Source organism: Dasypus novemcinctus, chromosome Y (genome assembly GCF_030445035.2).
Source record: "Dasypus novemcinctus isolate mDasNov1 chromosome Y, mDasNov1.1.hap2, whole genome shotgun sequence".
In the NCBI taxonomy this organism is placed as follows: domain Eukaryota; kingdom Metazoa; phylum Chordata; class Mammalia; order Cingulata; family Dasypodidae; genus Dasypus; species Dasypus novemcinctus.
This window is the reverse complement of record NC_092216.1, coordinates 2668361-2683834: the sequence shown is the minus strand read 5'-3', so window position 1 is coordinate 2683834 and position 15474 is coordinate 2668361.

Sequence of the window (15474 nt, the reverse complement as noted above, 5' to 3'; positions counted from 1 at the left end):
TAGATTAGACAGATAGATAGATAGATAGATAGATGATAGATAGATAGATAGATAGATAGGCAGACACTGATGATAGGTACTTAGATGATAGATAACTGGATAGATACATACATAGATACATAGATTATAGAGGCAGATAACAGGTAGATAGATGATAGGTATAGATAGATGGATAATAGAGATAGATCATAAAATAGTAGATAAATGATAGATAATAGTTGGACAGCTAATTAGATAGGTAGATGATGGCAAATGGATAGATTGGCTATAGATAGATGATATAGGTATCTGATAGATAAAGATTATGGCAGGTAGATAGATGGGTGGTAGATGGATAGCGTAGCTGATAAATAAACAGATGATAAATATATAGATATATAGATGATATATAGAGATAGAAGATAGGTAGATAGATGGATAGATGATGGATGGATAGAGAGAGAGATAGATAGAGATTGATGATAGGTAGATAGATGATAGATAACTGGATGGATGGATAGATACATATAGAGGTAGATAACAGGTAGATGATAGATATAGGTAGATGGACAATAGAGATAGATATTAGATTTGTAGATAAATTATGGATAATTGATGGACAGCTAGTTTAGATAGGTAGATAGATGGATGACAGATGATAGATTGGCTATAGATAGATGATAGATAATAGATGATATAGGTAGCTGATAGATACAGGTTATGGCAGGTAGATGATGGATGGTAGATGGATAGATAGATAGCTTAGGTGATAGATAAACAGATGATAAATATATAGATATATAGATGATATATAGAAATAGAAGATAGATGATGGATGGATGGATGGGTGGACAGATAGATGGATAGATAGATAAGCTAGTACATAGCTGACGAATGAATGGCTAGATAGATGTGATGGACGGGTAGATGAGTGGATGGGTGGGTGGATGAACAGAGCAATAGGCCTTTATGCATTAATGGCATGTGAGCCCAGATAACTCTGGGGTGCGGGCTGCCCTGTGCACTGTGGGGTGTTACGCAGCATCGTTGGGCTCCACGCTCTCGATGCCAAGAGCAATTCCTGCCCCTAGCTGTGACCAGTGGCTCCAAAACTTCTCCATCAGCTAAAGGAAGGTGAGAACCTCGTCAGCCAAGAGAGGACGGCAGGGGCCTCTTGGCGCTCACTGGGTCCAGCGCCACGTTCTGGGTTTGGGGGTTCCAGGCAAGGCCATGTGTTAGGGGCAGGAACTGGGCTCTGGACTGCCGTGTGCAGCCGGGGCAACGAGACAGCCCGTTTCCTCCACGCTTTCCCTAAATCAACCAGTTCTCCTGATTTCCCATCCGTAAAGAAGCCCCGGAGAGCCAAGCTTGCCCTTGAACAACTGATAACTCTACCCAACGCTCAGGCGGACAGAAGCAAATCCCACTGAAACGGCAGCTGGGCAGGTTCACTCAATACTTAGGAAAAATGGGCAGAGGGTCTGGCCTGGTGCAGCTTCAGATGGGGGGGGCTGGATGGGGCAGATTTGGAAGGGGCCCCTGTCCCCCCAAAAATGTGCAGCTCCCAGGAGAATGAGCCCATTTGAGAAGCCCTAGGAAATGAGGCTGGGTGGATCGTGGCGCCGAGGACATCGCAATGTCATCTCCCGCCCCCCACGTCCCACTCTAGTTCTCACAACTTCCCCTACCCTAAGGGGGTCACTCCCACTGGCCATTCCTCAACCAGGACCCTGCACTGTGCTTTGCTAGGAGCCGTCCCCCGCATCTTGCGTGTCCTGAGATGCGCTAGCTCACCGCTACGGCATCGCCTGGGAAGTGGTGAGAAATCTCATGCTCAGCCTCCACCTGTGAGACCCGTGGCATCAGACAGGGGAAGCTGGGAGCTCTGTAAGCCTTGAGGGTGAGAAGCACGGCTCCCGGTGCTGAGATTTGGGGAGAGCAGGGAGGAAACCGTCTGCGCTAGGATGGCTAGAGAGCGCACAGGTGGATTGCAGAGAGCTGGAGAGAGACTGAGGCAGCCGGAGAGAGGGGGAAGCGGGGACATTTCAGAGCCGCTGGCTGGGAAACTGTGCTGGAGGGGGCTGCGTGCCTGTCTCCAGGCCACCCAGCCTCCATCCCCCTTGTGCTCACCCCAAGCCTCCCCATCTGCCCCTTTTTCTGCTCCGAAAGCAGGGTGTCAGGCAGGAAGCCACAAGACAATTGTCCCTGAGCCCTGGGCAAAAGGGCAGGTTCTTGTTTAAACACAAAGGGAGTGTTTAGCTGTGGACGTTGTTAACCTCCTGCTCCTGTTCATGCCTTTGTGTCCGGGAGGCCTTGGAAAGGCTCCGCAGGGGGCATTGTAGCTAACACGGACTCTCCTCTCCGCTAACTTGGAAAAGGCGTTTGCTTGTTGCAAAAGGGACCGTGCGTTTTCCTAAGGAGCCATTCGGGAAAACGTAAGGGCGTCCACCAGTTCGGATGTAACTTTACAGGAAAAGTACAGAATCTTTCCATAATAGCCGTGTGTTTGGAAAAGGACCGGGTTCAATTCCAGAAGCCACCGGAGGATACCAACCCATCTGATGACCATAGCACCCTTTTTTAAAAAAGATTTATTTTTTATTTATTTCTCTCCCCTTCCCCCCTGTTGTCTGCTCTCTTGTGTCCATTTGCTGTGCGTTCTTCTGCGTCCACTTGCATGACCCAGCAGCACTGGGAAACTGTGTCTCTTTTTTGCTGCGCCATCTTGCTGCATCAGCTCTCTCTGTGTGCCGTGCCACTCCTGGGCAGGTTGTGCTTTTTTGCATGGGGCAGCTGTCCTTGCAGGGCATACTCCTTGCATGTGGGGATCCCCTATGCGGGGGACACCCCTGCGTGGCACGGCACTCCTTGTGTGCATCAGCACTGCGCATGGGCCATCTCCACACGGGTCAAGGAGGCCCTAGGTTTGAACCCTGGACCTCCCATATGGTAGGTGGATGCTCTATCAGTTGAGCCACATCCCCTTTCCCATAGCCCTTTTTTTGTGACAAAGTCCCTGCAAATTCGACTGCAAGACCCTCAAAAGGATGAGAGAAAATATCTGCAAGAAGGTATCACAATTGCAGTTGTGCATTAATGTTTATAATGTGTTGCTAAAGATGTGCATGGTGATATATTAAATATTTCAAACCCACGATACGAAAACAAAGAAAGAAGTTATAGCACCAGCTGATGGTCACCCTTTTGTTATGGGCTGAATCACGACTTCCAAATAAAACATATTCAAGTCCTAACCCCCGGCCCTGTGAATGCAAACATTTTCATAAATTACATCTTTGATGATTTATTTGTAAATACGATGAGGCTATGTCTTTTTTTTTTTTAAGATTTATTTATTTCTCTCCCCTTCCCCCCTGCACCAGTTGTCCGTTCTCTGTGTCTATTTGCTGCGTCTTCTTCTTTGTCTGCTTCTGTTGTTGTCAGCGGCACGGGAATCTGTGTCTCTTTTTGTTGTGTCATCTTGCTGTGTCAGCTCTCCGTGTGTGCGGCGCCATTCCTGGGCAGGCTGCACTTTCTTTTGCACTGGGCGGCTCTCCTTATGGAGCACGCTCCTTGCGCATGGGGCTCCGCTACATGGGGGCACCCCTGCATGGCGCGGCACTCCTTGCATGCATCAGCGCTGCGCACGGGCCAGCTCCACACGGGTCAAGGAGGCCCCGGGTTTGAATCGCAGACCTCCCATGTGGTAGATGGACACCCTAACCACAAGTTCGCTTCCCAGAGGCTATGTCTTCGTACAATATGACTGTGTCCTTATCAGAAGAGAAAATCTGGACACAGACCAAAACAGACAGCAAGAGAGCAAAACGGCTAAGGCAGAAATTGAGTAATAAAAACCAAGGAATATTTTGGGTTGCCGGCTGCCCCCGAGAAGCAGGGAAGAGCATGGAATGGGTTCTTTCTCTTAAGAGGGCCACGGCTCTGCCAACACCTTTCTTTCACACCTCTGACCTTCGGAACCACGAGACCATACATGTCTGCTGTCAAAGCCAACTAGTCTGGGATGCTCTGTTACAGCAGCCCTGGCAAACCAAGACCCCATCAACCACCGTTTTTCTCCTCCTTATTGATGGCAAGACTCAGATTTCCATCCAGGATTCACACTTCCTCATCCGTGTTAGTTAGTGGGAAGCTAATCAAGGAATCCATTTGCAGCAGAGGCCCATTGCAAGCTGTCGAAGGAAGAGAAATTCCCTGGGGGACTCCCTTCCTCTGGAAGAATTCGTAAAAAAGGAAACTTGGAGAAATGGTCTTACTTGGGTCTCCAGGTATTGGTGGATGAGGCTGTTATGTCTGGAGCTGCTGCAGCTATTTACTCACCAGGAGTGAAACAGAATGGTTCCCTGCCAAGAGCTGTGCTTCAAGAAACAGAGAACTTTGCTTTTGGGGGAATACCACTGAGCCCTCATGTTACTCTACAAACTTGGAATATCCTCTTACATAATGCACTCTTTATCGTTTTAGCCATTTTGAGTTGGGCTTTGTTACTTCAGTCCAAAAGCACCCTAATTTATATAATACAGCAGAAATTCTTAAACTTTTTGGTCATTGGGTTGCTCTCCACTCTTAAAAACTATTGAAAACTTCAAAGAGATTCTGTTTATGTGGGTCATAAATATGTATGTTTTCTGCATTAGACATTGAAACTGAAAAAAATTTTAAATATGTATTTAATTAATAAGTTTAAAGATTATAACTCTACTATATCATTAAAGAAATAACATGCATTTCTCAAAAATGAGTGTGTTTTCCTAAACAAGCAAAATGATTATTGAGAAGCATCATTTAATGCTTTTGCAAACCTCTTTAATGTCTGGTTTAATAGAAGACAATTGAATTCTTACATTCCGTTTCCCACTCAGTCTGTTCTAATATGCTCTTTTGTTTGAAGTACATGGGAAAAATTCAGCCTCACACGCTATGTAGTTTGGAAGGGGACAAGCATTTTAATGGCCTTTTCAATTAATGGTGGATATTCTTCTTTGATGCTACACTAAAGCTTGGTAATTAGTAGTTTCCTAAAGATAACACCCAATCAGTGACTTTTTCACACTCGGTGTAAGAGGGCATTAAAGCCCTCTTATTACAGGTCTTTTGCAAGTACACATTTGCAAAAGGATACATGGATGGCTTGGAAAACATCAGTTCATGAATTTCTAGAGGGCTTCCTAATATTGACAGATTTCATTACAAAAGTATCAAAAACACACATTTGTTAACTTGCTATCAATCTCACCAGAAAATTTTTTAGCTATTGGGAAGCTGTCAAGCTCTTGAGGGCAGGTGCAAGGTTTCCAAAATTCTGATTTTCCCTTGAAAGTGCAAACTTTATCATTGGCAACATATCCTGTTGGTTGTTTTTCCTAAGACAGCTTCACTTTACCCATTCTTGAGAAAATATCTATCAAATACACAAGTGTGTTCAACTTTAACTTACCTTCTAGTCATCCTTTCAAAGTAAAAACGTGGTTCTGTGAAGAAAGCAGAGAGTTTAGTTAGCAGCTCAAACAGTGACCTGTTTTCCCTCGAGACAAGCTTTGTACTCCCTGAAGCAGCTGAAGTACTTTGTGTCGATAACACAAGTATAAAAGACACGCATTTTTACTGATTCATCAAAGACCTTCTTGGGAAAGTAGCATTTTATTTTCTGACCATTGTGCGTATCGAATATAATGACAACTCGTGTGATTTGAAGCCACTGCCCTGCCTTAAGAAAGGTTTCTGTTTCTTTTATCCAGTAGTGTGTTTAAATCCTCAATATGAGAGCAACATAGTTTAAAAAATAAATACCGTGTTACTCTTGAAAACAGTTTTGAACTTATAGATCTCCTGAAGGCATCTCAGGGACTTCCAGGGTTCCATCTCATACACTTTAAGAATGAATATACTTTAAGATCAGGTATGCGAGAGGAGAATATGTTTAATGGCTGAGAAGAAATCAAGGATGTTAAATTTCCTTAGCAATCAGTGGAGAAGATATGGCTGTCATAGATCACTCATCGGACCGGGAAGTTTTCACAAATGTCTAAGTGTTGGCAAGAATGAGACACGTGGCCACTCATTAATGGAATGGTAAATTTGTAAAGCCTTTCTGAGGAAGATTAGATAGTATTCTACAACACACAAAGTGTGCGTGACTTTAGCCCCAAAACTCCAGAACTCTGTCTCAAAAAACATTCAGTTCTGAGTCCAGGTTTGAATCTTTTGCAGCCCTGATTTATTGCCCTGAACTGGAAAAACCTAAGGGTCAATCATTTAAGAGCTAAGACAACAGTTATTCAAAACACGAGATATTGGTAATGACCAGAGATGCACTGCATAGCTATTTTTGCTCATTTTTTAAAAATATGGTTCCATGCCAGTTGGCCCTTCTTTGGAGCTGGTGTTTCTGCATGATGGAACTGGACTCAGATGGGATCTCTTTTCACAAGACTTCCATGCTACTTTACTGGAATTGTAGTTGGTGCTGGGGTTTAAGATATATCTAGGGGATCTGAATCTCTGGACTGACAATATGATAGCCAGGCCCTGAACCTGAACTTCAGCTCCTACACTTTGATTTATTGGACTTACCCTACTCAGCTAACATGGAGTTGAAGAAGGTCAACCACCACACCAGGGAGCCTAGAGTGCCTACAACTGAAAGCAGGAGGATTGCATCCAGCATCCATGTGGAATCTAAGCCACCTCTTGACATAGATGTGCAATAAACACAACCAATCCAAGGTCCACAAAGAAAATGTGGCATTGGTGTGGGAAAAGTGGACATGGTGGCTGCTGGGTACGGGGAATGGGAGGAAGACATGAGATGTGGAGGCGTTTTCGGGACTTGGAGTTGTCCTGGGTGGTGCTTCACGGACAATTACGGGACATTGTAGATGCCCCCCAGGGCCCACTGGATGGAACATGGAGAGTATGGGCTATGATGTGGACCATTGACCATGAGGTGCAGCGATACCCAGAGATGTACTTACCAAATGCAATGGATGTGTCATGATGATGGGAGAGAGTGTTGCTGGGGGGGTGGGGGTGGTAGGGTTGAATGGGACCTCATATTTTTTTAATGTAATATTTTTTAAAAAATGAAAAAAAATGGTTTTATTACAGAAGTTGTGAACTTAGAGAAAAATGACGCCCATGTGTAGAATTCCCATACAACATCGCTTCACCAACACGCCACACACCATTGTGGAGCATTAGTTACAGATTATTACATGGGCTTTATTGCATGATAAAGCTGGTTGCTCAAGAATGTATGGGATGTGAAACCATTTAAATTTTAAAAAGGGCTGCCTGGTCTAATTGTGAGAAAAAAAATCAGATAAACCCCAAGTGAGGGACCTCCTATAAAATACCTGAGAGGTACCCCTCAATTTGTCAAGGGCATCAGAAACTAGGAAGGTTTGAGAAATGAGAGTGAGTCCCAAGGAAACTATGAAACAATGACAAAATGCAATGTGGGATCCAGGGATAGGACATTAGGGTAAACTGAGGAAATCTGAATAGAGTATGGGCTTTAATTAATGACGTCAGTTCATTAATTGTGACAAATAGATGATAGTAATGTGAGATGATAATAACAGGGAAACTGAAAGCAGGGTGCATGGGAACTGTGCTACATTTGCAATTTTTCCATAAATTAAGTCCTCTTAAAAAAATAAATTTATTTGGAGTGGGTTTGGCTCAGTGGTTGAGCTCCTGCTTCCCATGTACGAGGTCCTGGGTTCAATCCCTGGTACCTCCTTAAAATAATAATAATAATAATTTTATCAAAAAATAAAAATGACAGAAAACAAAAAGGATGAAGAACTAGCCTAAGAATCTTAGCTACTCTAGAAGAAACTCGATCAATCACAGTAGAAGCAAGAACCGAATGCAAAATTGACTAAACTTCCCTGAACTAAACCAAAAAGGAAAAAGGAAAGCCCTGTATCTGTAAGTTGCAAGCCACAGCCAGGATCCGATAATACACAGGGAGAAAACAGTGTCTGCAAAGCTGCTTGCAGTCGCCTCTGGGGAGAGTGATGAAAGTGGCTGAGAGGTTTCCCTGATTGCAGTTTTGCATCGTTGGCATCTCTTTAACAAGGACATGTCCAAGCATCGCTCCCTGACATTTTCCATGTGTTAAATCTGTATCGTCTGCCTGTGCATTTAGGTTGAGTGTTATTTGCGGGATGCCAAGATCGGCTGAGCCTGCCCTGGGACGGCGTGAGCTCACATTTGTTCAGACTCCAGGAAGGGATGTGATAAACTGCACAGAGCAATCTAAAGAAGGCGCCTCTGTCTGGCAAGCCAGGTGGCAGGTGCTCCTCCCAGGTGGCAAGTGTCGTCCTTGGAGTAAAATCATTTAGAGGTGGATGCGGGAGGAGGGTTTCGGACTTGGCCGGGAAAGTTTCTGGGCACGGAAACCTGATTTCCTAATCCCGTTGGGTTGCCACATGACCGTGCCATTCTCTTTCTGCCCTTAAGACATTGCAAATACCCTATTTATCTATTTCCTCTCGACTCTAAGTTTTACTCCCTCCCACTCAGGAATATCCTACCACCAGTGAATTGTTGAGCGATGCTTTAAATCATTAAGCACAATAAGTGCTCTGGTCTGGCTCGTCCACCCATGAAACTGTTGTGCCAGCCTTATCCACGGAAACCGGCGAGCTCTCCCCAGCCTGGCAACCTTTGGCCGTGGCCCCGGCAGGTTCTGGAAACTTCCGAATTTCCACACTAGGCGAAAACACCTCCTCTCCCATTTTAAGCTCTTGGCCTGACCGAAATGCTTCAATTTTTCATATAATTCATTCGATCCATGCCACTAAATGAATACCATCCCGTGTGTGCATCTCCGGCTCTAAATAGGCAGAAGCTGTGTTTTGGCTCACACCTGCTGAGCGAGGAACAGGCGGATGGGGGTGGAAGGGAGACAGCTGGGAATGACAGGTGTGACAATAGCTGGAGAACCGGAGGAGCCGTCTATATTTGGAGCTGCAGAGGACACATCTCAAGGGGGAAGATTGGGCTTGGGTGGAAGCACATCCCAGAAAAGCAGCTTCCGAAGCTCGGAGCAAGGCATGGTGGGAAAATCCCCGCAGGGGCTGAGGTGAGCGGAATTCCAACCTCCTGAGTGTGACCTGCAGGTAAGTGTTTAAAGAGCCCTGGCTGCCTCCAGGAAACCTGACGCTGCCCCTTCTTTGTCCTCCTGCTTCTTTCCCACCCCCCTCCCCATTTACCACCTTGAGCCTTCCCTCATCAGACGCTTGGGGGCTTTCGTGCTAAGCTCCTAAGCGAGCCCAGGCAGAAGTTGTGGTGTGGCTTTTATTTATTCTTTTTTTCTCTTTATTTATTTTTAAATGTTACATTTTAAAAATATGAGGTTCCCAGATACCCCACACCCCCCTCCCCCTACTCCTCCCACATCAACAACCTCTTCCATCATCATGGCACATTCATTGCATTCGGTGAATACATTTTGGAGCACTGCTGCACCACATGGATTATAGTTTACATTGCAGTTTACACTCTCCCCCAGTCCACCCAGTGGGCCATGGCAGGACATACAATGTCCAGCATCTGTCCCTGCAGCACCACCCAGGACAACTCCAAGTCCTGAAAATGTCCCCACATCACATCTCTTCTCTCTCCCCACCCTCAGCAGCTACCGTGGCCACTTTCTCCACATCCATGCTACAGTTTCTTCCATTACTAGTCACAATAGTTCCAGGTAGAATATCAATAAGTCCACTCTAGTCCATTCTCTATTCCTCCATCCTGTGGACCCTGGGATGGTGATGTCCACTCCACCTCTAGATCAAGAGGGGGATTAGATTCCACATGGATGATGGATGTATCTCTGAAGATAGCAGAGAAGGCATTTTATAACGGCACCGGATGACCTTTGTATGTTAGAAAACGATGGGGTGTTGGGTCTATGGGAACCTCATATTTTTTAATGTAACATTTTTTTGCGATCTATGCATCTTTTTTAAAAAAGACAATTAAATAAAAGTTTTAAAAATTAAAAAAAACGGTGTCCCCAATGGTGACTCTAGTCTGAGCTCATCATTCGGAGCTTCCGAGGAGACCCCTCCCCATCCTCGCGGAGGTCAATGGGCGAGAGCAAGTTGGGGCGAGCAGAGCACAATCTTTCCAGTGAAATCCATATCACTGACTTGCACACTCGGAAGTGCAGGAAATGGGAAATTCTGAGTTGCAAATATGTTGTGATGATGAAGAAAAATAATGGTGTTTTGACAGCAATTAATAAATTCAAGGCTGAACAACTGACTGAGGGCTCTTTGAGAAACTGACTCTGTCCACTGCCTGAGTTCTGTGATAACCACTTTGAACTTTAAGTACCAGCTCTGGGAGAGCACTCAGTATGGAGCATAATAAGTATATTATGTGACCTTGAATAAAGGAGTTAACTCGGACCAGCAGAATATCTCAGTCTACATATAATAGCAGGAGTTAAAAGCGATTTTTGACCTGAATCAAGGGGGAAATGGAAAGGACAAATGAGTTTATATGGCTGTGAGTCTCCAAAAAGAGCCGGGAGGTTATTAGAGGGGTTGCCCTTATGCACACCTCAGCAGAGTCCCAGAGACAGATAAAGTAGATACAACCCCAGGTATTGGTTCTTCTGAGGGCTACAGAGACCCACAGGTTCTATGGTCATGGCAGATGGAGTTCAGTGTCATGTCAGTTGGCCCTGCTTTGGAGTTTGTGTTTCTGTGTGATGGAGCTGGACTCAGATGTGATCTTTGTCCACAAACCTCTCCTGTTACTTTTACTGGAACTATAGTTGGTGCTGGGGTTTAATGTATACCTGAATCTCTGGACTGACCATGTGATAGCCAGGCCCTGAGCCTCAACAGACTTGCAGCTCCTACACTCTGGTTTATTGGACTTACCCCACTCAGCTAACATGGAGGTGAAGAAGGTCAACCACCACACCATGGAGCCAAGAGTGCCTACAACTGAAAGCAGGAGGATTGCATCCAGCATCCATGTGGAATCTAAGCCCCCTCTCAATATAGATGTGGAGTGGACATCACCATCCCAGAGTCCACAGGATGGAGGAATAGAGTATGGATTAGAGTGGACTTACTGATATTCTATTCATGAACTATTGTGATTAGTAATGGAAGAAAATGTGGCCTTGGTGTGGAGAAAGTGGCCGTGGTGGCTGCTGGGGGTAGGGATGGGGAGGAAGAGATGTATGTGGGGGCGTTTTCAGGACTTGGAGTTGTCCTGGGTGGTGCTGCAGGGACAGTTACCGGACATTGTATGTCTTCCCATGGCCCACTGGGTGGACTGTGGGAGAGTGTGGGCTATGGTGTGGACCGTTGACCATGAGGTGCAGCGGTGCTCAGAGATGTATTCACCAAGTGCAATGAATGTCTCATGATGATGGAGGAGGTCGTTGTTATGGGGGGAGGAGTGGGGTGAGGGGGGTGGGGGTATATGGGGACCTCATATTTTTTAAATGTAATATTAAAAAAATAAATAAAGACAAAAATATAAAAATATTATGTATCCCCAATCATCCCTGGATTCATTATTTCTTCCCTGACAATTTATGATCAGTCCTTTTTTTCATGCGTACATCTGCAAAATATTTCACTTATTTAAACAAGTTAGCTTATTCTTCATATCATCCTCCTAAAATTCAAGTATCAGTAAATGTTCTTGTCACCACCACTAATTCTCACAGGCACTGGATGTTCCTAATCAGATTGTTTATTTTGTTCACTTTCTAAGTTGCTACTTTTTGACTGTTGACTTATCACTGACTTGAGGAAATAATAAACTATGATTTGTTTTTACACATTAGAAGTTTATTGCCAAAAACAAGTAAAATGGTACGTGGTTTAACTACATAAACCAAAGAGAAAATATTTTACACCTTTGTATCATTCAAAAACTGCAACATTAAAATATTCCAGATTTTAGCATTTTCTCTCTTTTGCAAATGTTTCAGAATTTTAATTGTAAAATTTAATGGATGTTAATATTCAGAACTTCCTTTTTTGTTTATAGAATGCTTGACAGTTTGAGATTTGGGAGCTGTTTGTTTGAAAAGATTTTGAAAGCCACTGACCTAAAAATATGCCAAAAAGATGAAATTTCTGAAGCTGTTAGACCTAAATCTCCTTAAGTATATAATAAATTCCTAATTTTGCAGATTTATATATTTTTTCCCTTTACACGAAAAACTTTGTGATTAAAGTTAGAAAAACCGTACGGGAGACTTTTTAGGCAACTTTACAAGCCTATCTCACTTTGGAAATGTGCAGTCCAGTAATTCTTTTCTTCTCAGCCCCAACGTCTTTCATTTGCATGGAAAAGGTATAGAATGAAGTAAAATGCCTGAACCCTAACACAACCCACTTACACAGAAAAAAAAGATTGGAAGTTTCTAAGGCATCGCCAAGGACAAAACTTAAAACTTGAGTCTTTTAGGTTTCAGCAGTATTCAGTAGGCTCAAGAAGGAATCATCACGTGGACCCAAACATCTCGCACGGCTACAGAATGCCCTCATTTTACCACCTGTGGTAAAATGGGGAAATTGTCAACAGGAGGCTCAGGGTGGGAAAAGGTGCTACTTTTGCATGGCATTCTTCGCCAGGGCGTTTGGGGCATGCCAGGTGGCAGCGAGGCAAGATTGGCACACAAAGTTTTCAGGGCAGTCTGTTACATCTTTAGCACTGATGATTGGATTCAAAATGGATCCCTCATCAGAATTCCTGATGGGAAATACTTGGAAGAAGCAAAGAAACACAGAAACCAACCTCTGCGAATGAAAGAGGCAAGGGTTCATTGAAAGACATTACGGTATTTTCAAAGTATTCCCTTCAGGCAGCGGACTTGGCCCAGTGGTTAGGGCGTCCATCTACCACATGGGAGGTCGGCGGTTCAAACCCCGGGCCTCCTTGACCCGTGTGGAGCTGGCCCATGCGCAGTGCTGATGCGCGCAAGGAATGCCGTGCCATGCAGGGGTGTCCCCATGTAGGGGATCCCCACGCGCAAGGAGCGCGCCCCGTAAGGAGAGCTGCCCAGCACGAAAGAAAGTGTAGCCTGCCCAGGAATGGCCCCGCACACAAGGAGAGCTGACGCAACAAGATGATGCAACAAAAAGAAACACAGATTCCCGTGCCGCTGACAACAACAGAAGCTGACAAAGAAGACTCAGCAAATAGAGAACAGACAACCATGGGGGGGGGGGAGAGATAAATAAATCTTTTTAAAAAAAAGTATCCCCTTCATTTGTGTACCAAGACCAAGCAGGGGGTCTTATTTATATCAAGAGTTTCCCCCAAAACTCAGAGATTCAAGACATCATCGTTTAATACACGGAAGCGCTCATGTTAAGTTTGCCCTATGATGAAGAAGATTTGGCCATGGATGGTGGCGATGGTTAACATAGCATTGTGAATGAAATTTTAAAACATTTAAATTTAAAAGAAAATATTTGCCTTGAATCTGGGTCCCACATCAGAATAAGGATTTAATGAGAAGCCAAGTTACTCCGTTCTGCCCGATTTCAGCTGAAAGTGGGAGGTGGATTCAGAATGAAGTCTTCTGCTATTCTCAGTTCAACAGGGCAACTTTCCAACACTAGTGGCTCTTCCTGAGTTTGTGAGCCAAAAAAGAATAGAATGATTCTCCTGAAAGTGATGCTTAAGTAGCAAAGTTTTAAAGGTCAGCTATGAGCTTCAAGTGAGTTCTTTGAATGAGCTTAATTGAAAAATTCCAAGGAACGGCTGAGTGAAAATATTCTGCAGGACCACAATGTTGATGGATCCCAAACAAAACATCCCTTCTGGAAAAGAACATCACACGATTCGATGGTGAGGACTTTATCGTTTGAATCCTAATGAAGCTCTATGAAAATGAACAGAGCAACATCTGTGCATGCTTGTGAAATTATGTCATTACTATTTTTAAGTGCTGGATAGGGAAGTGTTTGAATTTGAAATCCACGTATCACCTCAAAAGACATCCCCGCATTACATTTGCCAATGAATAAAAAGACCTTTTGGAGATGGGAAGAATGCTCGCCTCACTTGAGATGGGAGTGGAAGATGGTTTGGGTGAAAATTCCCACTTTCAAGAAGGTATAAACCTGCTTTCACAAGAAGACAGAGTGCATGAGATGCCTGTGGTTGCACATATATTACCACACCAAGGGTGCCTTAAAACAACAGAAATGTGTGTATTAGTCAGCTAAAAGGGGCGCTGATGCAAAGTGCCAGGAACCTGTTGGCTTTTATAAAGGGTATTTATTTGGGGTAGAAGCTCACAGTTACCAGGTCCTAAAGAGTCCAACTCAAGGTTACTTCCTCACCAAACTCTGTGGCCAAGTGTTGAACCAAGATGGCGGGCGACATCTGCAAGGGTTCCGCCTTCCTCTTCCTCTTGAGGTTCCTTGGTCCCAATTTCTTCAGATCTCAGCTGTAGGCTGACATAAGGCTCATCTCTCTCCCTGGGGCTTGTTTCTTTCCGGGTTCACCTGCTCTGGTCTCTCCACAAGGTCAGCTGTAGACTCTCAGGCAAATGGCTCAGCTCTCTTCCCCTTTGCGTGTCTGTGGAGCTGTTTCTCTCCCTCTGTGTTTCTCTCTGTGTTCTTGATTGAGCGTCCAAGGAGGCGGGGACTCAACCCTGCATGCCCCAATGACGTGGTGGAATCAAAACCCTGACCTTGATTGAATCAGGCAGACAGAAAGCCCTTGACTTTAATTCCATCAGACGGTATCACGCCCAGTGGAACAGACCATTTTACAAACATAATCAAAGATCTTTTTTTGGAATTCGGGAGTCATGTCAAACCGCCCTATTTTTTCTTTCACCGTTCTGAGGCCAGAAATCTCACAGTCAACGTGCAGGCAGAGCTGTGCTCCCTCCGAAGGCTCGGGGATGTGCCTTCCCCTCCGGGCTCTTCCAGATTTTGGTGGCACAGGTGTTCCTCGGCTTGTGGCAGCATAGCTCCAATCTCTGTCACCCCTTCTCGTGCCCGTCTCCCCTCCGTGCATGCCCAAATTTCCCTCTTCTTAAGAGGCTCCACTCCTATTGGACTTAGAGACTTCCCTCAGCCACCATGACTTTATCTTAACTAGTTTCACCTGCAGACCCCCTATTTTCAAATGAGGCCACGATCCAGAAGAAGAGAAAGTAACAGGGGCACATGCAGATCATATAAAAAAATCTCCCAAATGGAAGCATGGGGAAAATACAATTCATGTAACCTACGGACGATAGCTTAAGCAATCCTGTAATGTTCTTGCATCAATGCCAAAGATGTGCCATATTAATAGGGGTTCTGTGGAAAAAGTGTGCCAAATGCACACTGTGGACCACGGTTGGTGGTAACAGTCTGACGACATTATCTCATAATCTGTAACAGATGTTCACAACAGTGTGGAGTGTTGGTGAAGGGTATGGGAATTCTACCCATGCATGTGATTGCTTTGTAAGTACAC